Genomic DNA, 26,957 nt, shown 5'->3' with positions numbered 1-26,957 from the left:
AGAGAATGTTTATTAATCCAAGATGACTGTCTACTTGAGTTAGTACCCAGGTACTTCCTGGTACATGAGCTGACTCCTGTCTGAAAACTGGTGGATTTGAAAACTGAAAACCTGTGTTTTCAAAGCCAGAGGCCCTAAGCTGGTCTTGCTCCACTTGACAGCCAGCTACACTTTAGGGTGTGTCTCTGTCCCTGTGTTTTCAGATTGGGGCTGCTCCCAGTGACAGGTTTGAGCTGTTAAGACTGCCTTGTGTGAACCTGGGCTGAAGACCATCTGCAGTTTTGTCTTCTGTAGTCAACCAGGGTACATAGAACTGTGTGTTAATCTGGTTTCCTAGTTTAAATTAAAAATTAAAATTAAAAATTGTTAGGAGAGATAAGTAGACTAGTTGGGAATAAAGGCTTTAGAGGCAGGGGAGAAAGATTTAAAACCAATGGTTTACAACCTGTGAATCTATTAAAAGTCACTGAATTAAACTTTTAAAAGGATGTGTGTAGAATTTAGGAAGATGTTAACGATAACCCTGTATGCAAGACAGCAAAAGAGACACAGATATAGAACAGTCTTTTGGACTCTGTGGGAGAGGGCGAGGGTGGGATGATTTGGGAGAATGGTATTGAAACATGTATAATGTCATATGTGAAATGAATCGCCAGTCCAGGTTCGATGCAGGATACAGGATGCTCAGGGCTGGTGCACTGGGATGACCCAGAGGGATGGTATGGGGAGGGAGGTGGGAGGGGGGTTCAGGATGGGGAACACATGTACACCCATGGCGGATTCATGTTGATGTATGGCAAAACCAATACAATATTGTCATTAGCCTCCAATTAAAATAAATAAATTTATATTTTTTAAAAAAAGGATGTGTGAATTATATCTCAGAAAAGAAGGTAAAGCACAGTGCTCCCAGAATTCCTCATGTGGCGAGTCCATTTGTTCTACTGGTCAATTGATTAAGATTGATATTCAGAGCGATGACTTAAGAGTTTATATCTCTTTTACTTTACTGGTGTTAGTGTGGAGCCTGAAGGTATCCGTTAGAAGTATCTACAGTGGAAAATATTTTTTACTTACGAAAGTATAACTTCAGTGTTGAGGGATGACTCGCTCCTTAATGATAAATGTTGACCATGTTAACCACCCGTATGGCTTACAGTTTAAACAGCCTGTGAACTAAATGCTAGAGGATAAGTAAACTAGGAGATCACAAGGGAAAGAGACCTGGAAGGCATGTGAGTCCACAAGTCAAGTTGTGAATCTGATTTGTAAGTTGATTTAAGATAGGGATATAGATTAATTTATACTTCAAGTTTCAGGCTGTGCTCTGCCCTTTTTCTTTTTTTTTTTTTTTTTAATAATTTTACCTTGGGCTTTTTTGTTGCTGGGTCCTCTGACCAGATGCACAGTGTCATAATAACTGTTTGTGGTAGTTTTATTCATTTATATTACCAAAGGATTGTTCTCTACTGTTCTTCATGGCTGTGTAACTTCTTGCCTGGCATGGTCCTGGTTTGTTCTGCTTGTCATGGCACAATCTTTAATAGTACCCTCGTTTACTCTCAAGATGTTCCAGTTTGGAGGATAAACCATATGATCATCCTCATAACAGGAGCTGATGAGGAAACTGGCTGACTCCCTTCAATTGAGCAGAATAGAGAGAAAAATCTCAAGCAGGAGACTTCTGTGGTACCCTGTATTGAGCTCATAACAGTGTTATTCTTGGAGTGTTTCAGGCTGTTTCTGAGCTTCAACAGAGGGGAATTTCAGAGAACAACTTTAGTTATAAACCTGTGCTAGTTTCAACAAATTGTTTCAAACCCTCTGCTATTCTGTGGATCAATTCATAATGAATTAAAAAAAAGCATCTCATCATTCATAAGAATGATTCAGCCCTGTTTCATTTCCTTTTGGAATTGCAAAGTTCAGAAGTTTTTCCCAGTGGAATTCTTACAGGTTTGTACTGTGTGAAATTTGGGGATTTCGGATTACAGATTTTAGAAACTGTAGTCTTGGAGCTCCTGACACTCTTAGGTGTCAGAGGTGTCAGACCTGCTCATCTTTGTTCTTTGGGAGACTATGTAACAACCTCCTGTGATGTGCCCAAACATACTGGAGCAGGTATCCACAGGGAACTGGTTCCAGGACCTTTGCAGATACCAAACCCCTGTGGGAAATGGCAGAGTGTTTGCATATAACCTACACACATCTTCCAGTAGACTTTAAATCATCTCTTTAGATTGCTAGAGACTTCCCAGGTGGCACAGTGGTAAAGAGACTACCTTCTAGTGCAGGAGACACAAGAGGCTTGGGTTTGATCCTTGGGTTGGGAAGATCCCCTGGAGTAGGAAATGGCAACCCCTCCATGGACAAAGAAGCCTGGTGTGTCACCGTCCACGAGGTCTCAAAAGAGTCGGGCAGTACTGAGCACACGCACAGCACAGCATAATACCTGATACAATGTAAATACTACGTAGGTAGTTGTCAATATGGTGTAAATATTATACTGAATGTAAATAGTTACCACCTTGTGGCAAATTCAAGTGTTTTTTTGGTAAACTTTCTGGAATTTTTTTTCAGATTTTTTTGATTTGAGGTTAGTTGAATCTTCAGATTTGGAGCCTGTGGATACAGAGAGAAGACAGAATGGAATCTTAAAAATTTAAGAAATTTTAGAACTTTGCCCAAAACCAAAAATAATTGTAAGGACACTGCTCAATTCCAGATGGTTCTTCTGACAACACTATTCACTTAGTTATTTTATCATGTGCTTTAGGCAGTAACTTGGGCAGGTGTTGAGTTTGAAAGAATGGCTTCTGGCCTTCACCGTTGAGAACTGGGAGAACTGTTTCTTCGTTGGGGCAGTTCACTGGGAGAAGGCATTTGAGGGTCCCTCCAGGGCTAGGATCTTGGTCCCTCCACTTCCAGCTGTGAGGGTTGGATAGCCCCTCACTTGGCTCTTCCTATGACTTTGGGGAAGTCGCTTGAAAATCTTTGCTTTCCCTTTCTGTGAAGATACTGCAGCCTACTTTTGAGCTGAGCTGTAGATTAAAGAGATAAAATGTTAGAGCCTTAGGCCGAAAGGTCCTGGAGCGGTTGTTATCTGAGTCATCCCTTCCACTACCCCAAACTCCCCACCCAAATCGGGTTTTGTGGAGGAGGAGCGGTACTGCTGAGTTCACTCCATAACTCAGTTGTTATAACTCTTTCAGTTGTGCTAATTCCCAGGCCACCCTGGGAGAATTTGGATAAGAAAGGGAGGCTGACAGGCCAGGTTCTGTCTTGAGCCCATTCTTCAACATTACCTTATTGAAACCTGAGAGCTTTATTTGTGGTTGAAGAAAGTGAATCTCAGAGAGGGTTAGTAACTTGCCCAAGGTCACACAGCCAGGTTAACAGGGCCAAAATCTGATATCAGTTCCTAGCTCCCACCGACTCCACAGCTTTCAGGCTAACAAAAGACTGCATATTAAGTCACTTGTGGCAGTTGTTAAGATAGATGGTGACACTGAAACGAAAGTAGACTTGCACACTTCTGGTGTATTTGTGCAGAGTACTTAATGCTTTCTTTTGTTTTGTGTTCTTGGTGGCCCATTTAACCCATGTTTTCAAAACAAACATGTAAATGTTGGGTGTGGCCCACTCCAACCTTTACTAGGGGATCTGCTCCCCCCTTGAGAGCAGGCAAGATTCTCTTCTCCCTTTTGGAGTCAGTCTTCAGAGACTGGTGGTGGGATGAGGGGAGAAGGGCAGAACCTCTCACCTGGCTCCCTGGGTTTCTGTTGTCGTTCAGTGTCTCAGTCGAGTCCGACTCTTCATGGTCCCGTGGACTGCAGCAAACCAGGCTATCCTTCACCATCTCCCTGAACTTGCTCAGACTTGCGTCCATTGAGTCAGTGATGCCATCCAAACATTTCATCCTCTGTCGGCCCCTTCTCCTCCTGCCTTCGATCTTTTCCAGCATCCTGGTCTTTTCCAATGAGTTGGCTCTTCCCTTCAGATGGCCAAAGTACTGGAGCTTCAGCTTCAGCATCAGGCCTTCCAGTGAATATTCTGGGTTGGTTTCCTTGTTGGGGACGTGGGGGGAGAAGCAGATCTGGTTTGGAGCTCTGGACCCGGACCTGCCAGTTTATCTGGTTTTTCTTTGGAATGTGCTCTGCAGTCGAGCTGCAGAAGCTGGGCTGCAGGCAGAGATAGTTAGCCCCCTCTACCACCCTGGAAGCCTGGATGTGGAAATACCCTCATGCTGGGGGTAGAGTTGTTAGATGACCTTGACTTGACCCCTTGATAGTGGGATTGCTTGGGAACATGGGAGATACAGGTGAATCTCTCCCCTCCCCACCTAGGTGACCAGCTGGAAACTATGTCTTACCTGTGGAATGTGATGGACAGTGGCAGGGGCAGAAGGGAAAAGGCAGTTAACCGCTCTGTTCAGTTGTTGTTCAGTCGCTAAGTTGGGCCCGACACATTGCAACCCCATGAACTGTAGCACGCCAGGCTTCCCTGTCCTTCACTGCTTCCCAGAGTTTGCTCAAACTCATGTCTATTGAGTTGGTGACGCCATCCAACTGTCTCATTGTCTGTCGTCCCCTTCTCTTGCCTTCGATCTTTCCCAGCATCAGGGTCTTTTTCTAATGGAGTCGGCTCTTCCTATCAGGTGGCCAAAGTATTGGCGCTTCAGTTTCAGCATCAGTCCTTGCAGTTAATATTCTGGGTTGATTTCCTTTAGAACTGACTAGTTTGGATCTCCTTCCAGTCCATGGAGTCCAAGCGGTCCAAGCCCTTAATAAATCAGGTCTCTGAAATAGATAAGAAGGACTTTGAAATGGGATTGGTAGTGGGGTTGCTACCCATCTTTGATATCTTGGTTGGCTTTTAGTCCGAGGTTATGGGATGGTTGATACTGTCTTACTTTTGTTCACCTAATTCTGGTAACTCTGAATTAGACTAAATTCTGGGCTAAAAGGGGTTGGGGCCACTGATGGCCAGGACTTGTGCTCCTGTCTTCTCCTTCCCTGTACTGGTTTGCCCACTTTTAGAGCTGTCATATATCCAGTGCCTTTTGGGTACTTCTGCTCTTGGCTATTTTGGTGTTTCCCTGACTTGGTGTAGATCTCGCTAGCACTTTATATATTTTGCAACATAGCCTAAAAGCATGGCTTTGAAGTCAGACCCAGTCCCAGTTATGCTTATTGGCTATAAGGTCTTAGGGAAGATGATTTAATCTCTCTGGGCCTTGTCTCTTTATCTGAAAAATGAAAATATCAACATAAAGTGAAATATGTCAGAGTATGACGAACAGCCCACAGTGGGCTTCTCCATGGGTTGTCCCAACCCATACTGACGTTTCCTGCTTCCTCTGCCCTCCAGTTCCCGGTCCAAGACCTGAGGGTTTTGTCCCATCCAGAACACCAGTCTGACAGGCACTCATTTATTTGCTTTTCCATCTTCCTCCTCTGGGTTTAGTTTTAAGCTTTTTTCCAGCTTCTCTTCTTGCTGGATTTCCTGCTCTGTTTTTCTCTCTTCAGACAGTTTCCCTTTTGCTTTCATATTTTCACACATGCACACAGAGACACAAAGCATGCTGTCCAGTTTCTTCACCCTTTCTCTTCTGCTGTTATCATTTTGAAATCTTAAAGAAACTGCCCCTTCAGTTTCCTAGGTTTCACCAAAAATGGTCAGCAGCAGAGCACCACTTCTTGATTTTGCTGTCTTTTACACTGGAGAGCATTGGATCTCTTGGCTTAGAGAGTTACTGGCACTCTTAAGAGTTACTGTTTTGAAAAGGCTTAACTCATTCTGATTCTCATTATGTTTATGAATTTGTGGAATTACACACATTTCTTCCACTTACCTGTTTGCTCTTGGGCAACCTCTTTATTCTTTTTGAACCCCAGTTTCTCATTTGCAAAATGGACATGCTAGTGCCTTTCTCTGAAGAAGGCAATGGCACCCCACTCCAGTACTCTTGCCTGGAAAATCCTATGAACGAAGGATCCTGGTTGGCTGCAGTCCATGGGGTCGCTAAGAGTCGGATACGACTGAGCGACTTCCCTTTCACTTTTCACTTTCATGCATTGGAGAAGGAAATGGCAACCCACTCCAGTGTTCTTGCCTGGAAAATCCCAGAGACGGGGGAGCCTGGTGGGCTGCCATCTATGGGGTTGCACAGAGTCGGACACGACTGAAGTGACTTAGCAGTAGCAGCAGTGCCTTTCTCATGGGTTACAGTGAGAGTTAGCTGAGGGTTTGCATGTTGTCTGGCAGAATGTACCATTAAAGTTATCTGCTGATTATAGTTATGGCTGTGATTACCATCACCTGGTGGCTAAGAATTAAGAGCGCCAAGTATCTCTTCCTTTGGCACCTTTCTCTTATTTTGAAGGAGAAAGACAGAAAGAGTATCTTATTATTTTTATTATTTTAGATTTTCAAAATTTTTATTGTGAAAACTTGAGTAGAGGGCAGTGAATCACCCTGGACCATCATCACTTAGCAACAGTTATCAACCCATGGCCATTCTTGTTTCTTTCAAATCCCAGCATCCTCTCCCACATATTATTTTGAAACAATCCCAAAATGTCTTACCATGTTATTTGTGAAGTTTTCAGTATATATTTTAAAAATTGTGACTTTTAAAGAGAGACCAACTGTTGGTGTTTAAGAAACACCACTTCCCTGCGGGTCCAGTAGCTGATACTCCACAGTCCCAATGCAGCGGGCCTGGGTTCGATTCCTATTCGGGGAACTGGATCCCACATGCCACAGTGAAGACCTGGCATGGTCAAATAAATTCAAAGAAAAACAAAAACAAAACTGAAGTATCGTCACACTAACATTTTAATCATGATTACTTAATATAAAATGTCTAGTGAGGCTTTAGATTTCCTTGTTCGACTCATCAGTGTTTTCCCATAGTTGGTTTGTTTAAATCAGGGTCCAGACAAAATGGAAGGTTATCTCTAGTTGTTCTGTTTCTTGAAACTCTTTCAAGATTGTGTCCCTCTTTTTTCACCCTTTACAGGTGATTTGTTAGAAAAGCCTTGTTTCTCTTGTAGAGTTTCTCTCATTCTGGAATATGCAGTTGCCTTCTCTCGGTGGTATTTTCCCTGCTCCACTGCCCTCAGTCTCTCCTATAAATAGGAATTTAGACCTAGAAACTTGATCTGTTTCAGGTTCAAGGTTTTGGTTTTTTTTTTTTAATGACAGGAATATTTCATAACTAGTAATCCACCAGGAGGCACATGATGTCCAGTTGTCTCTTTCTTTGTGATGTTAGACACTGATTTATGACCTGTGCCTGTATCTGTTGTTTCACACGGGCTTCGTAAACTGATCACGTTCCAGTCCTCTTGTTCCTACTTCATTTATTAGCCAAAATTCTCTCATGGAAACGTTCTGTCATCAGTTGTTTGGTTAATCTGGCATATGGTTGTACAGAAAAAGCAGGTATGTGGTTTTCTTTTCTTGCTTCTTTTAATATCATTGTGCAATTGTAGATTTTACATTATGGGATGTTTGACTCCATTGTAGTTTCCTCTTGCATGCATAATGATACTGTTGGGGTCAGTTTACAGCCCCCTTGGACTGTAGCCCACCAGGCTCGTCTGTCCATGAGATTCTCCAGGCAAGAGTGCTGGGGTGGGTTGCCATGCCCTCCTCAAGGGGATCTTCCTGATGCAGGGATTGAACCCATGTCTCCTGCATTGCAGGCAGATTCTTTACTGCTGAGCTGCTGGGGAAGCCCGGTTTCCTCTTAACTGATGCTCTCATTATAAAGTCTTTGGGCCAGGGGAGTATCTTTAGTTGGCTCCTGTGTCCTTTTGATGTGACCCTTACAGTTTTTGAGAGCAGCTTCCTTGCTGGCCTGTGTCTTCTTGGATTTAGAGTGAACCAGATTCTGCAGAACTTTGATTCCTTTTGGTAGGAAATGCTATTTCAGAGCTACATCTTGGGTAGAGTCTCTGTTACCCCCTATCCCCCTTCAGAAATGGATCCCACCTACTGTGGCAACTTTTCGATTCATGGTAAAAACTTTCTTTGCACATTTATCTCATGCTTGGCTCTTTTGGCTCTCATTCTGCATTTCTGTGCTTGGGCTTGGCATCTTGTCCTTTTCTCCCTTAAGAAAAAGACCAAACTGAAAAATTCCCCCAGGACAGTTCATGATTTGACTCTCATGTTGAAGGCCAGAGCTCACATTAATTTAGGCTTCACAGAAGACTTTGGTCATTGCCTTCAGTCCTATCTCCTTGATGGTTTGTTCTGCACCTTGTTTAAATAACCAGAAGGTGAGAGATTCCTTGTCTTGTTACCACTCTGAGCCATTCAGACTGCAGGCTATATTTTGATGATATTGTTGGGGTCAATTTTACATGCCTGTGTTTGAATGAATACTTGTTGAATTAAGTTTTGTACTTTTCTCTTCTGAAATGTTTAAAATAGAATATATTTAATCTCTCACTCATTTAAACAATTTATCACTAATACATTGTTTTTATGAGCTAAAAAATTTTAAAGCTCTGTAGTTTTAGGCAGATTTGTTTGTTGGGAGTCCTAGATGGAACACAGCTATTGTTGGAATAGCTGCTGTTGTTGGAGTACAGTAGTAAGCCTTTAAGTCTAAAATGAGTGTTTTTTTGTTTCACGAGTCTCCTGTTAGACTTATTTTAGTAATTTCTATCTTTCTATCTGGCATTTCTATCTTTTAGTAATTCTATCTGTAATTCTATTACTAATTTAGTAATTTCTCTCTGGCATTTTGGAAATTGTTTGATGCCCAAGGCTGGTGCAGCACAGAACATGCACTTTGGCTGGGAAAAAAGAAGTCTCATTTTTAAATACATCTACAGTGCTCTCTTCAGAGGTTCCATTTAGGCCTGGAGTTTCAGCTTCAGTAATACTTTTTTTGTTGGTGGTGAAACAAAGCTGTATGCGTTCACAGTTCAGCCAACACAACCTCACAGCAAAGTGGCTAGCACTGAAATTATCATCATTCATGACATCCTAGGAAATTAACCAGCATCCTGTCCTGTGAAATTTTGGATACTCATTTAACATCTCACCCCGCCACAACCCCTTCCTGCCACCTTACCCGTCCTTCGCCCCCAACCCACTCCCTGCCCCCACCTCCCCTTTTTTTAAAGCACCAAGCTTTAAAAGCACCAAGTAGGGGCTTATTCCCTTCCTCTTCCTCCAGGGGTGCACAGAGAGGGCGATGGGTCCTGTAATTCACAGGCAGGCCTCTGTGCCCTGAGGTTAAACTGGTTTCACAAAGGGAATTTTCTTTATGGTCCTGTGGCTTCCTAACACAGTGGAGGCTTCAGGAGGCAAGTGGTAAAAGCTACCAAAGAAAAAGCTGGACTGGAGCCACTGACGTCATGTCAGTAAATCTGCTGGAGGAGCCCAGCTGGGTAGTGCCTGCCAGGCAGCCCTTGCACTTTGGCCTTGCCTGGTCAACTGGTCTTACTGCTTCTTCCATCCCTGCACTCTCCCCTTCCCCCACAGCACTCCACCCCCTCACCTCCTCATCCCTTTCTCCCATTTTTGTTTTTTTTCCCCTCTACCCTCTGTGTGACTGGGCAACTGGACTTGTGTTGAAACCTGTAAATGGTTTGAAAGCCACCCCTGAAACTCATCCTGATCTTAGTGCCCTTAGGGGAAGGACCCGGGCAGGGAAAACCCAAGGGCTGATGGGCCAGGAAGGCTTGAAAGCTTTTCTTTAAGTGGGACTCTTTTTTCAATTATTTATTTGGCTGCACCAGGTCTTAGTTGCGGCCTATGGAATCTTTAGTTGCAGCATGCGGGATCTCGTTTCCTGACCAGGGCTTATACCTGGGCCCCCTGCTTTAGGAGTGTGGAATCTTAGCCACTGGACCACCAGGGCAGTCCCTGTAGGGGAACTTCTTGATGATCAATGAATCTATAGGGACTTCATGGGGAGCAGTCAGAGGTACCAGCTCCCGACAACTTTGAGAAGGGTTTTCTTTTCAGGACGTGTGTGTGTGTGTGTGTGTGTGTGTGTCTAGTGGAGGAAAGAGAAGTCTGGTCAGAGGATGGGTGGAAACACTGAGTTGCAGTCTTCCTGTAATGGATGATTTAAGAGAATGAGCTCCACCATGAGTCCTTTATTACCTATTACTCACTGGTCAGCTAACCCTGAGCTCTCCCTGGCTTGCAGTTGTAACAGTTAAATCTAGAACTACACGCTGCTTTCCGACTTTGGTTTTTTCGAGTCACCACTCCAGATGCGCCTAAATTAAAATATTGCCATGCTAAATCTATTTTTACATCTAGGAGAATGACATCTAAAAATAAACCTTATCCCACCTGTTTTTCACTTTTGGGAAGTTTGACTTCCCAAGACTTGTGCTACCAAGTCACAGCCCACATATCAGGCTTTTGATCACGGCTTCCAATGTGAAGTCCACATTCTGCTTTTCCTGCTGTGGGTGTGATATTTTCATTGTTTCATTAGCCATTGTCCTCCTGTTTATTTTGCTGTGAATATTCATTTGTAAATAAGAGTGAAGCATGGGTTCAGAGTGGTTTTGAAGTTCCTGAGTCTTAGGGTCAGAAACATATTAAAAGTAGTATCTTATCCATGAATCATTAGATGAGTCAGTTCCTGAAACCACTACAAGCCTCATAGTTCTTGGCTACAAGCAAAAGCAGGAAATCCAGGCTTCAATAACTTCCTTTCCCAGTCCTGGCTATAGTCGCGTTGGTGGCTAGGTTCTGCTGCCTGCCTTTGTAAAGCGGTAGGAAGATGTATGTCTGAGGAACAAAGACACTCGAGTCAATTTACTGAAAGTGTTTATTATTTGTGGTCTTGCTGTGAATGTCAGGCTGCGTTGGCATACCCTGCCCTGCACAGCTCAGGCCAGGCAAGGCGGCTGGCTGGTCCAACAAGATACCCCCACAAACGCATGGGGAATGTTTCAGGGAGCTTTAGTTAGGGTCCAGTGAGTCCTCAAACTTGAGGGCATGTGAGCAGACATTAGGGGCAGAAAGCTCTGGAGTCCATATGTATAGCTGAAGTATCCACTTCTTTTGTTTTGTTTGCCTTGTCGGGAGACAGAAGAGAGAGGAAGGGAGGAAGGGAGGGGAGAACATGCGAGTGCCAGCCCGCCCAGCTCTAGCCCGGCTCTTGATCTTGCTTGCAGTTTACTTCCTTATGTACAGGGTCTTTTTTCTTTTTTTTAATTCCTTTTACAGTGTTTCAGGCCAGTCTTACTGACTTCAGAATCAATTTGATAACTCTTATTAAGCATTGTAAAAAGCACGGGAGAAATGTGAAATGCTGCCTCCCGAAGTCACGGGTCTCTGCTCTGTGTTCTGTATTTATTTATTCTCTTGTGAGCAGCTTCCCCTCCTCTGCCTTGTCAAGTGGGGACAGACTCCGGTGTCTCTCTGGTGCTTTTATGCTTTGCTTGTGAGTTTATGGACTTTTGCCGTCTTAAAAAAAAAATCAAAGTGAGTGTAATGCATTTTCATTTATCAACGCTAATGTTCTTCCCGATGTTAATTGGTGTTGCCTAGCTGGGGCGATTTGAGAAAGTGGGACTGAAACTAGACTTTTTTCCGCCAGTTTTACATGGAATCATTGGAAGCTCTGCTGGAGTCTAAAAATAGAGTGGGTAGACAAATCTTGTGAAAAAGATGAGGAAAGAGAAAAAAAATGAAACAGTGAGCAGTCACTTTTTGGTGCCATCTTTTAACTTGAGCTTGCTTCCAATTCATAGCTGGCAATAGCTCAGAAAGGTCAAATTCTGTTTCAGCCTTTATAAAGGCTAAAGTAAAAGGAAACGCAAAAGTTTGCCTGCCTTCTTAATGAAGCCTGGCTGATTCAGAGCACAGCCAGGCTGGTGGGTGCCACTTTGTTCCTCCTTGTCATTTGTATTTTGTGTTTGGGTAATTCTCTCTTCAACTTCAGTCTGAGTTAAGAGGTTCTGATGAGCTTTTGAGCATGTTGGACTCGTTTTGATTTCAGAGGTTAGACTGAAAGTTGTAATATCTGACTTTGGTTTTCCAAATTTCAGGCTTGTCCAAAAAAACCCCCTTAGTCCTAGGTGAGTCTGTTAGGAAACCACTGGAAATATATTCCTCTTGTTAATGTGTGAAGAGTAACTGTCTAAACTTGGAAGAGATTTTTTTCCTTATGTTGTGAGAAATACAAATCCAATTATTTTTATTTGTCCTACATTGAGAGTTAACTTCTTTTTAATGTAGCTTTCAGGCTGGGAGTTCAGACTGAAGCTTGAATTGCTTACCGTCTCTGGACCAAGTTGTTCAGGGCCAGGGATTGATTCATTAATTAAAATCAATGTAAATGGATTTATAAGCCTCCTGTAACAGATTATCTTATTAGCAACCACACAGAGCAGCCCATGCTCTGGGAGGAATGTGTTTGTTGCCCTAGGTGCAATAGACCCCCCACTGATGGACTCTTTGGGTCTCCTTTATGAGAAACCCAGAGGCTTTTGTAAGGAAGGAGCCTTGTTTAACCTTTACGCTGAACAAATTCTTCCTATGAAAAATGATTGTTAGTATGCCTGCTCCAGAAGGCTTTAGTTCCATATATGTGTTTCTCTACCATGACTGCTTCTCTCCCCAACCTTTACAGTCATGATTCAAGGACACTTCCGTGTATTGGCCAGGTTCAGCCCGTTTCCAGCCAAGATTCCCGCCAAAAACCCTCCTCTAAAGAGAAAAGGAGAAACCAGAAATAAATTCCTTGTTGATAACAACAAAGTGCTTTTTTTCCTCTGACTCAAGCGACCAACAGGCAAACTACAAAGAAGACATTTATCTGTTATTTGAGGATCTGGCTGTACAGCTGTGCTTCCTTGGAGTGAGGATAAGACAAGATGGTACCTTTGGAAAACCTTGTGGTTTTAACAGGAGTCAAAGTTCATGAAGCCGTTGTCATTTCTATTGTTTTCTGTAATTTCGCTGGACAGGTAGATATCCTCTATCGTTAGAGCAGCTCTCCCACCTTTTCTCTGCTGTCTGGATCAAAGGGGGACGTCTTACCCAAGCTGAGTTGAATTCTCTCTCCTGAATATTTTGGGATTGAGACAGCAATCCTAGTTGGTCTTTGACGCTCACCCTACAGTTCTGGGAAAAGTTAACAGAGGAGTTGCTGTGTGACCCATGGATATACAGAAGCATTGAATGAAAACTGCTCTGCAGGGAGGAAAGAACAAAGTGGTTGTGCAGAGGAGGAGATGAGAGATCTTGGGAATAGTCTCATTTCCGGATGGGTTTTCATTTCCTGGTTTCCATTTCCCATGAGGGCTGGCTGCAGTTCCTGATTTGGGGTCATTTGATAGACCCTTTGTCCTTATAATGAACCCACGTTCCCTACTCTTAGGTTTGTTTTTTTTTTTTTTTCCTTAGGTTAGTGGGAGTGGGTTTCTGTTAATTGAAACCAAATGGTGTCTGGCCGACTAGTTTGCTGGGAAATAAGCCCTGTGTGGTGTTCCGGAGAGGCCCTCCTCAAGAGTGACAGCACGTGGCTTCTGCTTGGTCTGCAAGGCAGGGCTGCTGCCCTGGACCCAGTTTTCCAGTTTGGATTCTGTTTTGAGAGAACTAACTAGGTCAAAACAATAAGGGTTACCCTCCGAACCTGTGTTTTAGACTGGAACATTTCAAGGCCTTATGTAGGCCTTTCTGCTGGCTGATTTGCCATGCAGATTTAGGTAGTGCAGCAGCTTGATTGAAATGTGGCAGGTAAGGAATTTTCCCAGTCATACCCTGGGGCACTGAGCAGTTCTGGTTGGTTTAGCACCTGGAAAGAGGCAGGCCAGGTGTGTCATTAGACCTGGGTGCCCTGCCTGGTGGTGCCACCCCTTCCTTCCTCCCCTCCCATCGCCGATCAATGTGGAAAGCATGCTCTCTGTGGCCTTTGGGAGATGCTTGATGATGATAAAGCCAATGTGTATATCGTGCACGTGTGTCAAGCTCCCTCTGTCAGAGAACCTTCCAGGTTCAATGGATTTTGTTAGCAAATGGATCAAATAGCACATGCCTCTCTTGAGACCAATAAGATGCGTATGTGCCCCTGGGGGTGGTGTCAGAGACAAAAGGCCTGCTTCACCTGCTCTTCCCCAGGCTGGGGGGCTGTGGTGGGTGGCAGTGCCAATGGACAGGAAGAAGGCTCAGCTGAGACTTCACTTTCAGAGATAACAAAGGAGAAGTTGTTGAAGGGAAGAGGATTTGTTTTGGAAAACCCTTACCAGATGGATTAGGAGACATGTAGCATTTGTTGGCATCTTTTACAAATTTGAAGCCATTTTTCATTCAGGCTTGATACGACATGTTCTACCTGTGGGTCTTTTTTTTCTTTTTTCTTTTTTTTAACTGAGAAAGTTTGGAGACTTTTTCCTTTTTTTTTTTTTTTGGTGTGTAGTTGATGTATAATATATAAGTTACAGGTATGTAAGAGTGATTCACAATTTTTAAAGGTTATGTGTCATTTATAGTTATCATAAAATATTGTTCTTTCTCTGTATTGTACTATATATCCTTGTAGCTTATTTTATACATAATATTGATAGTTTGTTCCTCTTAATCCCCTGCTCCTATATTGCCCCTACCCCTTGCCTCTTTCTGTGGATAACCACTAATTTGTTGTCTAAATCAGTGAGTCTGTTTCTTTTGTGTTATATTTACTAGTTTGTTGTATTTTTTAGATTCCACATATAAATGAGATCATACAGTATTTGTCTGTTTCTGTCTGACTTATTTCACTCCAAGTCCATTCATGTTGTTGCAAATGGCAAAGTTTTATTCTCTTTATGGTTGCATGGTATTCCATTGTGGACTTCTCTGTAGCTCAGCGGTAAAGAACCCACCTGCCAATGCAGGAGAAGCAGGTTTGATCTCTGGGTCAGGAAGATCCCCTGGAAAAGGAATTGGCTACCCACTCCAGTATTCTTGCCTGGAAAATCCCATGGACGGAGGAGCCTGGTAGGCTGCAGTCCAAGGGGTCGTGAAGAGTCGGGCATGACTGAGCAACTTCAGTTTCACTTTTCACTTTCATGCGTTGGAGAAGGAAATGGCAACCCACTCCAGTGTTCTTGCCTGGAGAACCACAGGGATGGCGGAGCCTGGTGGGCTGCCGTCTATGGGATCGCACAGAGTTGGACATGACTGAAGCGACTTAGCAGCAGCAGCAGTATTCCATTGTGGACTTCCCTGTAGCTCAGCAGTAAAGAACCCACCTGCCAATGCAGGAGAAGCAAGTTTGATCCGTGGGTCAGGGATCCCCTGGAAAAGGAATTGGCTGCCCACTCCAGTATTCTTGCCTGGGAAATCCCATGGACAGGGTCTGACAGGCTACAGTCCATGGGGTTGCAGAGTTGGACATGATTTAGCGAGTAAATAACAACTACCGTAACAGTATTCCATTTTATGTGGACACACACACACACACCATCTTCTTTAACCATTTGGACACTTAGGTTGCTTCCATATCTAGCCAATTGCAAATAATGCTGCTATGAACATTGGGGTAGCATTCAATTAGTTTTTTTCAGATGTATGCCCAGGAGTGGAATTGCTGGGGCGACAGAGGATGAGATGCTTGGATGGCATTACTGATTCAATAAACATGAGTTTGAGCAAACTCTGGGAGACAGTGAACAGGGAAGCCTGGCGTGCTGCAGTTCATGGGGGTCGCAGAGTCAGACACAACTTAGCGACTGAACAGCAACAGCGGCAGTTCTGTTGTTCTGTTTTTAGTTACATGTTCTACAAGTTTTGTTCATAGTGTTTAGTTTGTATATTTAGAAAGTGGAAACCTGGAGAATGTTTTTCCTTTTTTTTTTTCTTCTTCTGTAAATCGAGACGAGATGGGAAAGGGGGACAACGTAGATATTTATTGGGACATGGACATGAGGGGTTCAGGCTGAGACACGTATGTTCCCTATGTCACATACCTAATAAAAAGCATCTAAAATTTACATGATCCTTTAGAGTTTAAACAGTTCTTTCAATAGCTTAACTTACTTAAACCCTTATAACCACTTGGTTTGTGTAAGTGAGGAAATGCAGTCTGAGAGATCAGGAGGCTAACCTAGACTCACACAGCCAGTAAGTGGTTAAACAGTGACTGGGTAAGCCATCACCAGGATGCCGCTTTAATGCTTGTGGGCCTCCTTTGCTGTGCTCCCTCACCTTTGTCAGCCTCTATTGTAACAGGGGAATGTGTGAGGATAAGGCTGCAGTGAGGTGACGTGAGCATGGGGTTGGGGGCGCTGAGAGTGGGAAAGCAGTGGTTTCAAACTACAAGTTCAGACAGGTCTCTGCAGTATTCACAGCTCAGAAGGAGCAGGAAAAGAAAGGACTCAGATAGTCTTGTCCACTGGATTTCAAACTAGGCTGAATACCTTTGTCAGCTCAGGAGTTAGAAAAAAACCGACTCCATTTTTTTTCTTTTTTAAATGCGTAAGACATTTCCCCAGTAATTTCAGAGTAAGACAGCCTTTTGCATGCAAATGGAAAACCTAGAAACCATAAAGGAAAAGTTGATAAATCTGATGTAAAATTAATTTCTGCATGGAAAGTTATGTAACAGGGAAAATCAAAAGGGAAATGACAAACTGGGAACGAATATATGCAATTACCCCCATATAATGCTCTGGTCACATCCCACCACTTTGGGTATAGCAGTGTCTCTCTTTTAGATCATTTTGGTTAGTTTTTTTTTTTTTTTAACAAGGGAAAATAAAATATTGCTGCAGAGAACTTTGGACTTAAATTCTGAAATCCCTTACTGAAATTCACATCACCTGTTTATTAAACCCTTTCATTTTGGATACAAATACCCAACTTGTGGGCTTACCAATGGTAAAGAATCCACCTGCCAAAGCAGGAGACGCAAGAGACATGGGTTTGCTCCCTGGTCCAGGAAGATCTCCTGGAGCAGGCAGTGGCAACCCACTTCAGTATTCTTGCTTGGAAAATTCCATGGACAGAGGAGCCTGGAGGGCTACGACTGAGTGAGCATGCATGCACACAGCTTGTGAGCACCTTATGGACAGGAATAGAATCCTCATTCGTTTTCGTAACTCTTAACATCTAGTTGCTTGACAAAAGCTCAAGTAGTGAGAGAAAAACCAAACTCTACCATGTATTTTAAAATTGTTAGAAAGGTGACATTTTATGTGTAGAGTGCAGTGGGAATCAGTTTGGCATATGTTTTAGTTTCTGCTGGCTTTCTTAAAAGCCACACTGATCTTAAAAAACTTTCCCTTCTGTGATGGAAGAGTTTCTAGAAATTGTATTTCTTGACTCACATTTATTTTCCTCTCACTCTGAAATGAGAAGTGTGGGATATTTGGATGGCGTTGGTCAGTCTTTTTAAACACTGCTGCTTTGGCTCTCTAGTTTGTGATTTCAGGTCTATATTTGGAATAAATTGAAACTCCAGTGCTGTTGGAGGCCTTTAACACGTTTGCTGCCAAGGGGCTTGGTTTTGTAGATTTTATTTAGTTCAGTTGATTGTTTTCAAAATAATTTCTCTTGAAGAAACAATCACAGTACCTCCACTGGTTGATACTGTGGTCATCTCCTTGAGTTCCATTCGAGGTGACTTGAGAAAAAGCAAGTCTGTCTCTTAACACATCTTTGCTTTATAGTCCAGCTTTTGAGCAAAAAACCATGGCGCTTCCCCATGATGACCCTGTTGTCCACCCCTTTTGAATTTGTGTTTGCTTCTTCATGTGGACAGTGTACACTGTTTGAAGAGTATGTGTAAGCCCGTTGTGTTTTCTTTAATAAAACTGCGTTTATCCTTGTGTAGACAGATTGTGTTCTCTGAGTCTAAATTCTTAGAGAACACTGGGAGCTGTTTACTTAGATCTTTTTTCTTTCTTTAAATAAAGCGCTTCCTCTAGTTTATCAACTTTAAAACTGTTAAAAGTCAGCCAGAAAAGTTGGTTGCAGGGAAAAGGCTCTATTCTGGAGTGGTTTGAATTCAGTAACTATATTTTGGAGGGAAGGGCTTTTATGTTCCCATAAGCTATGTCAGATAAAACAAAACTATAAAATAAGATACAGGCTAAGGTCATAAACCTAAATTAGACTGGTAAGAGGTTTTGGGGAAAGAGGGAGGCTTGAATGTATGTGGTGTTGCTCTGTTAAAACACTTCACTGAGTCAGGGGCACAGTTGAGTAATTGGAGCAGATTGTGGGTTCTCATTGTCTCTGGGCTTCAAAAAATGGGGAGAAATTTCAATTCACTTAATGCCAGGGTCTGTGTTGGGTGGTGGATATCCAGAGAAGGATGAGGACCATAGACTAGCTCAAGGAACTTTGAGGAACTCCAGAGTAAAGGGAGGGAGAGAGTTGTGTTAAGGGGACTATTCCAGTCTTCTGTGATGAATGGTGTGATGGGGATGCGTGGGGTCTGCTGAAGAAGAGACATGGGGCTGGGGCTCCTGAGTTCCTCCCAAAGGAACAACAAAGAAAACTTACATAGGGAATGTGAGCTGCTGATCTTTATGGCTTCCTGGACTATGTGGACTACCCTCAACATGAAAAAGATGAGTTTCTGTAAGAAATTCTATCCAACAAGTGACAAGATAATGCAGGAAATATAAACAAACACTTGGCTATAATGGAAGACAGACTTGCTGGAGGGCTGCCTGCTGCAACCTTGGGGGCTTGTCTTTTTCCCATCTCTGGCTGACTCCAGAACCCTTCTTTTGATCTGCTTACAGGCTTTATAATCAGAGAGCTGGAGGAGATAGAGCCACCTGGTTTTCCCATGGGCTTCTTTTATCCCCCAAATGGTGAATTCTGCTGTCAGCACTGGGGCCTGTCCCATGAACCAAACTCTGGGTGGGGTGTCTGGGATGCAGGCAGTCCCAGATGTCACTGGTGCCAGCCTGCAGCTGTGCAAGGTGAGGATGTTGGAATTGACCCTCAGTCTTACTCTGGGAACGTCATGGACAAGGTTCAGCAGAGTATCTCTTTTTCTTTGGGCTCCTTCCCTAGGCTGGTCCCTCGTCACAACTCCCATCTGTACAGCACGGTGGCCAAGTTCCCTGTCCTTTTTACTCCTCATAATGATGCTGAGTGTAGAAAGGGTAAGGAATGTTGACTCTTAAAGATGGAAGATTTGAGCCTCAGAGAAGTGCACGGGTGTGTAAGGATCAGAGTCCAGTACAGTCTCTGCCAAGTGCCTTTATGGCTGAGCAGCCCCTCCAGCAGCACTGCTTTTCTCCCAGGCTGCAAGCCTTTCCTGCCCCACTGAGTTCTCTTCTGTCTCAGATCGATTACTTCCTTTCCATCCCCCTTGAAGCTGCTCCCATCCTCTCTTGTCTAGATTACTCCAGTCACCTCTGAGATAATCTCCCAATTTCAGGGTGTCTCATGTGGTCACCGTCATTATCCAGTGATACTTCTGTAGAAGTGTTTATGGGGGACATTATTCTTACTGCGTTGTAAATTCATTTAGTGTCACAATTCTCTGAATTAGATAGTATTGTCATCCCCATCTAACAGATGAGGAAGTAAGTAGAGGCACACAGAAATTAAAAACCTTGTCCAAAGTTACACACTTAGTAGGTGTCAGGGCTGGCTGGCCCCAGTGGCCCTTAGCCGCTATGCCTGATCCTGGATTCTTGTTGCTCAGAAGCTTCCTCTTCCCTACGTCGCTCATCACTCAGTCCAGAAGCTCATTCTCCTAGGCCTGGTAGATGAGGCCCCCGCCGTGTGATTTCTGTATATCTTTCTAGCCTGGTGTTCTGCAGTGTGTCCTTCCAACAAATCGGATTTTCCTCATATCCCATAGGGGCTTCCCTGGTGACTCAGATGGTAGAGAATCTGCCTGCAATGCAGGAGACCCAGGTTCGAGGCCTGGGTCAGGAAGATCCCCTGGAGAAGGGAGTGGTAACTCACTCCAATATTCTCGCCTGGAGAATGCCATGCACAGAGGAGCCTGGCGGGCTACAGTTCATGGGGTTGCAGAGAGATGGGCATGACCGAGTGACTAACACTTTGACGTTCATATCCCATACAGGCTTTACTCATGCCGTCCCTCTACCAGAAAAGCTTCCCTTGGCAGAGAAGCCTCTGCCATCCATGCTGTTTGTGACATTGTGCTCACTGGGATTTCCATGCCCAGTCCAGAGGGCATCATCTGGCACCCTGGTTTGTAGGGCTCAAAGAAAGAGGAGCACCTTCTCCATCTGTCTTGTCTGTAAACCTCCTCCATTTCTCTGCGGATACTTCCTTCAGGAAGTCTCTTCCTTCTTTATCAGAAGGAACCTTTACTTCTTTTGGCCCATCAATGCTTTAATAGCACTCTCCCCATCCAGCGTGTTTTACTGGCTTTTATAGGTGTCCTTCCTCATGATCTGTATGCTCTTTCAGGGTTCAGGATGTGGCTTGCACAGCTTTATGATCTCCATGGTACTTTGCATATCATAGACATTCAGAATGTGTCTGTGGAGTGAGTGAATTTCGGGCCCCTGGGATTCAGTTACTACATTCCTTGGAGAGCTAGGTGAACAGTGTCCAGTGTGGGTTCACCTGCAAGAGCAGCTATCTATTGCATGGGCTCTGGGTTCTGCTCTTTATTGAATTTCTTCCCTCTTACAGCCAAGATCCTTCCCCTTTATTTCAAACTCAGTATAATGCAAATTTGTATAGCCATCTTATAAGCAAATTGGCTAAAACCCCAGGTATCCTGGAAGTCCAGTGACCTTGGACGTGCTTTTTAAAAACTGCATGGGGTTTTAGTGCATGGAAAGAGTTATGTTAGAGGAACTCAACTCCTGCCAAATCAGAGACATGTATTATATTTATCTTCTATTCTGGCTGAGTCGGCATTGTGGTTGGTTGGTTTGGGGAGCTCCCCTCCACGTACCTAGACCAGAGGAAGATGATGTATGTATTGGCAAAGCCTCCCGCTAAGCACAGGGAGGGTGCAGTGTGACCACTTAGTTTGGTATGTGGAATTTGCTGGAAGAGCCACTCTTTGCACTTCACAGATGATTGAGGTGTCTGAGACCAGACGACCCAAATCGTACTAATCCTGCTGATGAGAAAGTCTTGCTGCTCCCTCCCAGCCTCCTGGCCAGCCACTCCCACCCAGTGTTCCTCTATGTTAGCCACACTCAACTGTCCCTTCTGCCTGCATGCCTTCACTTCCTCCTGCATCTACTGGAATATGTTCTTGCTGCCGTTCAGCTGGTGCTTCTCTCTAAAGAGAAGAATATGCAGCGTTTCACAGAAGCCTTCTCGACTCCTGCAGGTTAATACAACTAAGCCTTCTTTCCCTTCTCCTAGTTCCCCATTGCTTTTCCCACTTTGCCTTAGCATTGATTGCGTTGCCCTATATATCTTGGACCTACTCCACTCTCTCCCTGAGTCCCTGGAGGGCAGGAACTGGATCTTATCTGTGTATCCTGCCTGGTACACAGAAGCTCAGAGCGTGCTTGCACAAATCAAAGTATTTGGATGTGATAGTAATAGTTAGCATTTGCCAACTGCTGTACCTGTTTCGTTAACAGAGGTGCGTTCTGGTGGTTCATAGTCACTCATTTTGGGTGTCTTCAAGTTGCTTTTAAGGGTATGGAGGAATGCTCCAAAATAAAATATAATTAAGTATATGTTAATGAAAACATACCACGCATATGGCTTGTGAAGTAGACCTCCAGTGGATGTCTGTATAATGACTGAGTTAACGCACAAGTGAGTGGGTGAATGGGATGAGCCTCCGTCCTCTGGGAATGGGGAAAGGGTGGGAAGGGAGGAAGGGGCTGCACGTCTTCACTGCCCTCGAAGCTGCACACGTTGCTCAGCTTGAAGGCTGAGGCAGGAGCTGAGCTGACAGAAGCTCCCCCAGAAACCACATTTCTTCTTTCTCGTCGTTTCTGAGAACCAGCAGGTCTTGAGTATCACCTCACATGTTCCTAGATCCCAAGGTTTGACCTTGTTCTTCAGAGTCCTAGAGTTCTACCACCAGATTCCAACATGGAGCGTACACTGCAGCACCCCAGTCTTCAGCTCACAGTCCTCCGTGACTGTGACTGATATCACTGTGGAGTGACGCGTGTGGAGAAGGACCAAATGCTCCTCCTGGTTAGTGAAATACTGGGGCTGGGTGACTCATGCTCTTAGGATGCACCCCAGTGGGAGTGTGAATGGTGCGGTTGTCAACATTTTGCATGCATCTGTATATGTTTATCTAGGCAAACATGAGAAAGACCAGTTTTTTCCCACACTTCTGATGCACACACAAGTGAAGAAAATTTCATCTTCTATTGTGAGAACCATGGTAGCAAAAATTGCCAAAATGTTGCCAAAATTGCCAAATGCAGCTGTTACCAAAAGTTGTGTGTTGTAAATATATACAAAATTCTACTTATTCAGTAGATAACATTTTAGAATGATGCTGTACATGTAATATACAGTGTGGACCTTATTCTACAACATTGTCTTTTCATTTTTATTAGTTACTTGTAATGACATGGGTAATAATTCTTAGAAGTTTACTTCTTCATGCTGCAGTTTGTTGACCACTCAGGGAAAGGTTGAGCTCCAGATAATTCAGATGAGGCAATAAATCAATTTCTTACATTTGTTGACGAAATCCATTACCTAAATCTCTCAAATATAATTTGGTACCCTCGCCTGTATCTTGCTGAAACTTTTACAATAAATTGAATGAGCTCCATTAGGCAATATGAGTTTGTGTTCTCACTGTGCGTATTTACAAAGGCTAGTAGAGTGTCAGTGATGAAATCGAAACTTAGTTTGAACTTAGTGTGCGAAATGAAATAAATTTGACTCTTGAAATTTTGCATAAATATCTGTCAGAGCCTGGTACCAAGCATCTGGGGATTTTCAGAGCTGACCTCAGAGAACATTGAATTATGTTCCAGGATACATTTTAACAGTGCTTTCCTCCACAAATAAAAGCCTAAATTAGTCAGTGAAACCACTCTTCAACTCCCTCCAAACTGAACATTTCCTAGTAAGACATGTAATCCAATTTGAAATAAAAATTTCCTATTGTCCTGAGTTTAGGTTTCTGGTTTGTTTAATTGTATGGATTCCTGAAGCTATAAGGAAAAGGTTAAATAGGTATCACTTGAATTATTTTTGAATCAGGATTTTGTATTCCTGATTTATATTCCTTTGTATTTTTTATATTCTAGGAAAAATAAAAGGGGAATATATTAGATGCTTTATTTGGAATTAAACTTACATTCATGAGAGCAGCCTCACTGTGTTTATAATAAATAATTACTATAAGAAATTCAAATACCACTTTTTACCTGTGTTATATTTTGGGGGAGTGTGTAATCTTTCCTTTGACAGAGGGTGATTCTGATGTTAAAAACCATTACCATGATGGAGTTCCCTGGTGGTACAGTAGATAAGAATTTGCCTGCCAATGCAGGGAACACGGGTTTGATCCCTGGCCCAGGAAGATTCCAACTTGCCACATAGCAACTAAGTCCATGCACTACAACTGCTGCGTTTGTGCTCTAGAGCCTACACTCCACAACAAGAGAAGCCACCACAATGAAAAGCTCTTGTACTGCCACAAAGAGTAGCCCCTGCTTGCTGCAACTAAAGAAAGCCTGCACGCAGCAACAGTGACCCAGTACGGCCAAAAATAAATAAATTAAAAAAAAAATTAAACCAAACAAAACATTGCCATGATATTTTTAAAGCCGACAGTGGAGCTTCAGGGCAGCAGCCTGCTGTGCTGAATTAGAAACTTGTCATTGAACCCCTTTCCTACTGGCTCCATCTAGGACCCTCAAGATCCTCTGGGGTGGCTGGACCAGATGTGACACTCACCATACATGTGCTCCTGCAGTTCCCGAACGCTCCAGGCTCGAGTGGGAGGGGCAGCCTGGCTGACCCCAGTGCAGTCATGGTGGGCACAGCCATGTCTCCTGACACTCCCCAGGACAGTCCTCTTTTCTCAGAGAAGAGCAGCTGTCAGCCCCATTTTATGCTGAAGGGAAAGCTAAGCTGAGAAAGGGCCTATAAGATTGGCCCAAGGTTGTCCCTTGGCCCCGACCCCAACACTCTTTTTCATCAGGTGATTCCACACTTGCAGATCTCCCTAGCTGTGCCTAGGAGGAGAATTGTCATTTATAAAACCCGTTAGCTCCAAATTGTTAACTAGTTGGAGATTTTTCAGAAAGCTTAAGAAAGGGAAAGCAATAACAACATTTGCAACACTTTTTTTTTTTTTTAAGCAGTAGCATGCCAGCGGAAGACTTGTTTACTTGCGGTACTGTCCTTGTGTGCCTGGATGTGCCTCTCGTTTTCTGTGGAGGAGACCAGTTGATGTGTTCTTTTGAAAACACTGGACCCGAGACCTTAGGATCACCCTTCCACTCCTCACAGTTTTTCCTTTGGTGGCCAACCAGCTGCCTGCCTCTGTGTGTCAAAGATGAAATCCCTCCCCTCAAGGATGTGCTGGAGCTGTCTGCAAGCCATTTTAAGGCACATATTCAGTGTAATGATGACTCTTGAATGAATATTCTGTGCCCCAGAATATTTCTATGATTCTTCGCTGTCAGCTTAAATAGAAGTCACTAGACAGAAGCATGTTTCTTAAGGATCACAGGTGTATCACAAACACCCACAGGAGTGTTGACCACTCAGAACAACAGGGTGTTGAAGGCTGAAGAACCCCATTTTAATATACTTTAAGAATGTGCCTACTGTGGTGTTTGTCTCAGCTGTCAGCTTCTCTCCCTCTGGCAGGGGCCCCTTCTCTACTTTAGAGCCATAGGTGGTCCCCTCCAGCTATGTATGCTGTGGGAAGCAGACATTAAGCAGCTTAGAATTGCAAATACATTAAGAACAAATTTCCCTGGTGACTCAGACAGTCTAGAATTTGCCTCTAATGCAGGAGACACAAGTTCAATCCCTGGGGTTGGGTAGATCCGCTGGAGAAGGGAATGGTTACCCATTCCAGTATTCTGGCCTGGAGAGTTCCATGGACGCTCCTGGAGAGGAGCCTGGTAGGCTGCAGTCCATGGGGTTGCAAAGAGTCGCATGCAGCTAAACAATTAACACTTTCTAAGAACAAACAGAGCAGAGCAATCACCTTAGTGATGTAGCTAGTCTTGGGGAGGTCGCCTGTGAGTGAAGCATAACTGCTGTGGCAGGTCCCAGAGTCCCTTAGAGAACAAGAATAATTGAAGGGGATATCCATTCAGTACATAAAAGGTTATATCTGCTAACCCCAACCTTCCGCATCACCCCTGCCCCAACCCCCTCCCCCGTGGCAACCACAGATCTGTTCTCTGTGTCTGTGACTGTGTCTCTGTTTCATAGGTAGGTTCATTTGTGTTGTACTTTAGGTTCCACATATGTGAACGTGAGGGATCCGTGAGGAATTCTGCACTTGCGCATGTGCTCAGTGGTGTCCGACTCTGCAGCCCCATGGACTGTAGCCTGCCAGGCTCCTCTGTCCATGGGATTCTCTAGTAGACAAGAATACTGGAGTGGGTTGCCATTTCCTACTTGAGGGGATCTTCCCGACCCAGGGATCAAACCCAGGTCTCTTGTGTCTTCTGGGTTAGCAGGCAGATTCTTTACTACTGGCACCACCTGATTCCACATGTAAGTGATGTCATAAGGCATTTGTCTTTCTCTTTCCGACCACTTCGCTTTACGGTCGTCTCTAGTTGCATCCATGTTGCTGCAGCTGGCATTGTTTCATTCTTTTATGACTAATATTCCACTGTATATGTGTACCACATCTTTATCCATTCGTCTGTCAGTGGACATTTGTTTCCATGTCTTGGCTACTGTGAATAGTGCTGTATGAACACAGGGGTGGATGTATCTTTCTGAATTAAAATTTTGTCTGAATATATGCCCAGAAGTGGGATTGCTGGTTGGTCGTTCAGTTGCTAAGTCATGTCCGACTCTTTGTGACCCCATGGACTGCAGCATACCAGGCTTCCCTGTCCTTCACTGTCTTCCAGAGTTTGCTCAAATTCATGTCCATTCAGCCAGTGATGCTATCTAGCCATCTCATCCTCTGCTGCCCCCTTCTCCTTTTGCCTTCAGTCTTTCCTAGCATCAGGGTCTTTTCCAGTGAGTCGGCTCTTCGCATCAGAAGAGCTGAAGTATTGGAGCTTGATTGCTGGATCACATGGTAATTCTGTTTCTACTCAAACTAGGACTTTAAAACATTCATTAATAAAGGAATAGTTGAATAAACTCCAGAAACACCATGTAGTGAATATTATAAAGTTTTGGAAAATGATGAGGTCATCTTGTACTAATATATTGTTATGGAAAGATGGCAAAGCACTTACGTGAGAAAGTTCGATTATGGATCAATATGTGTAGTGTGATCCTATTTTTAGTATACATATGCGTGTTTATGAAAGGAGTGCACTCGTGCAAAGTCGTTTCAGACATGTCCAACTCTTTGCAGTCCCACGGACTGCAGCCCACCAGGCTCCTCTGTCCATGGGATTCTCCAGACAAAAATACTGGAGTGGGTTGCTACACCTTTCTCCAGGGGTTCTTCCTGACCCAGGGACTGAACCCATGTCTCTTACATCTCCAGCATTGGCAGGCGGGTTCTTTACCACTAGCACCGCCTGGGAAGCCTCCCCTTTTTCTTGTCCTGAAAGACTACAAATAGGCCTTTCACTCTGCTAGGTTTTACTGAGAATCATTGAAACGAAACTGATGAAGCAAAGGTAACAGAGTAACAAAGGTGAAGTGTCAAAGATGAAAGAAGCAAGGTGACCAGTGACCAACAGTAACAATGAGGCAGGCTTGCGGTCCCTCAGAGGCTCTGCTCCTACAAAACTGTTGTCCCTAGCCTTGGTCCCAACTCCTGGTCAGATTTCTGGACTCATCTGTCACTCCCCAGGGTTGAATGTGCCAACCTTCCTCTCTTCTCAGCTCCCCTCTCCATGTCCTCCCAATATCTTTTCCCATCA

Source organism: Capricornis sumatraensis, chromosome 16 (genome assembly GCF_032405125.1).
Source record: "Capricornis sumatraensis isolate serow.1 chromosome 16, serow.2, whole genome shotgun sequence".
In the NCBI taxonomy this organism is placed as follows: domain Eukaryota; kingdom Metazoa; phylum Chordata; class Mammalia; order Artiodactyla; family Bovidae; genus Capricornis; species Capricornis sumatraensis.
The sequence above is the reverse complement of the archived record's forward strand: the minus strand, read 5'-3'. Positions refer to the sequence as shown.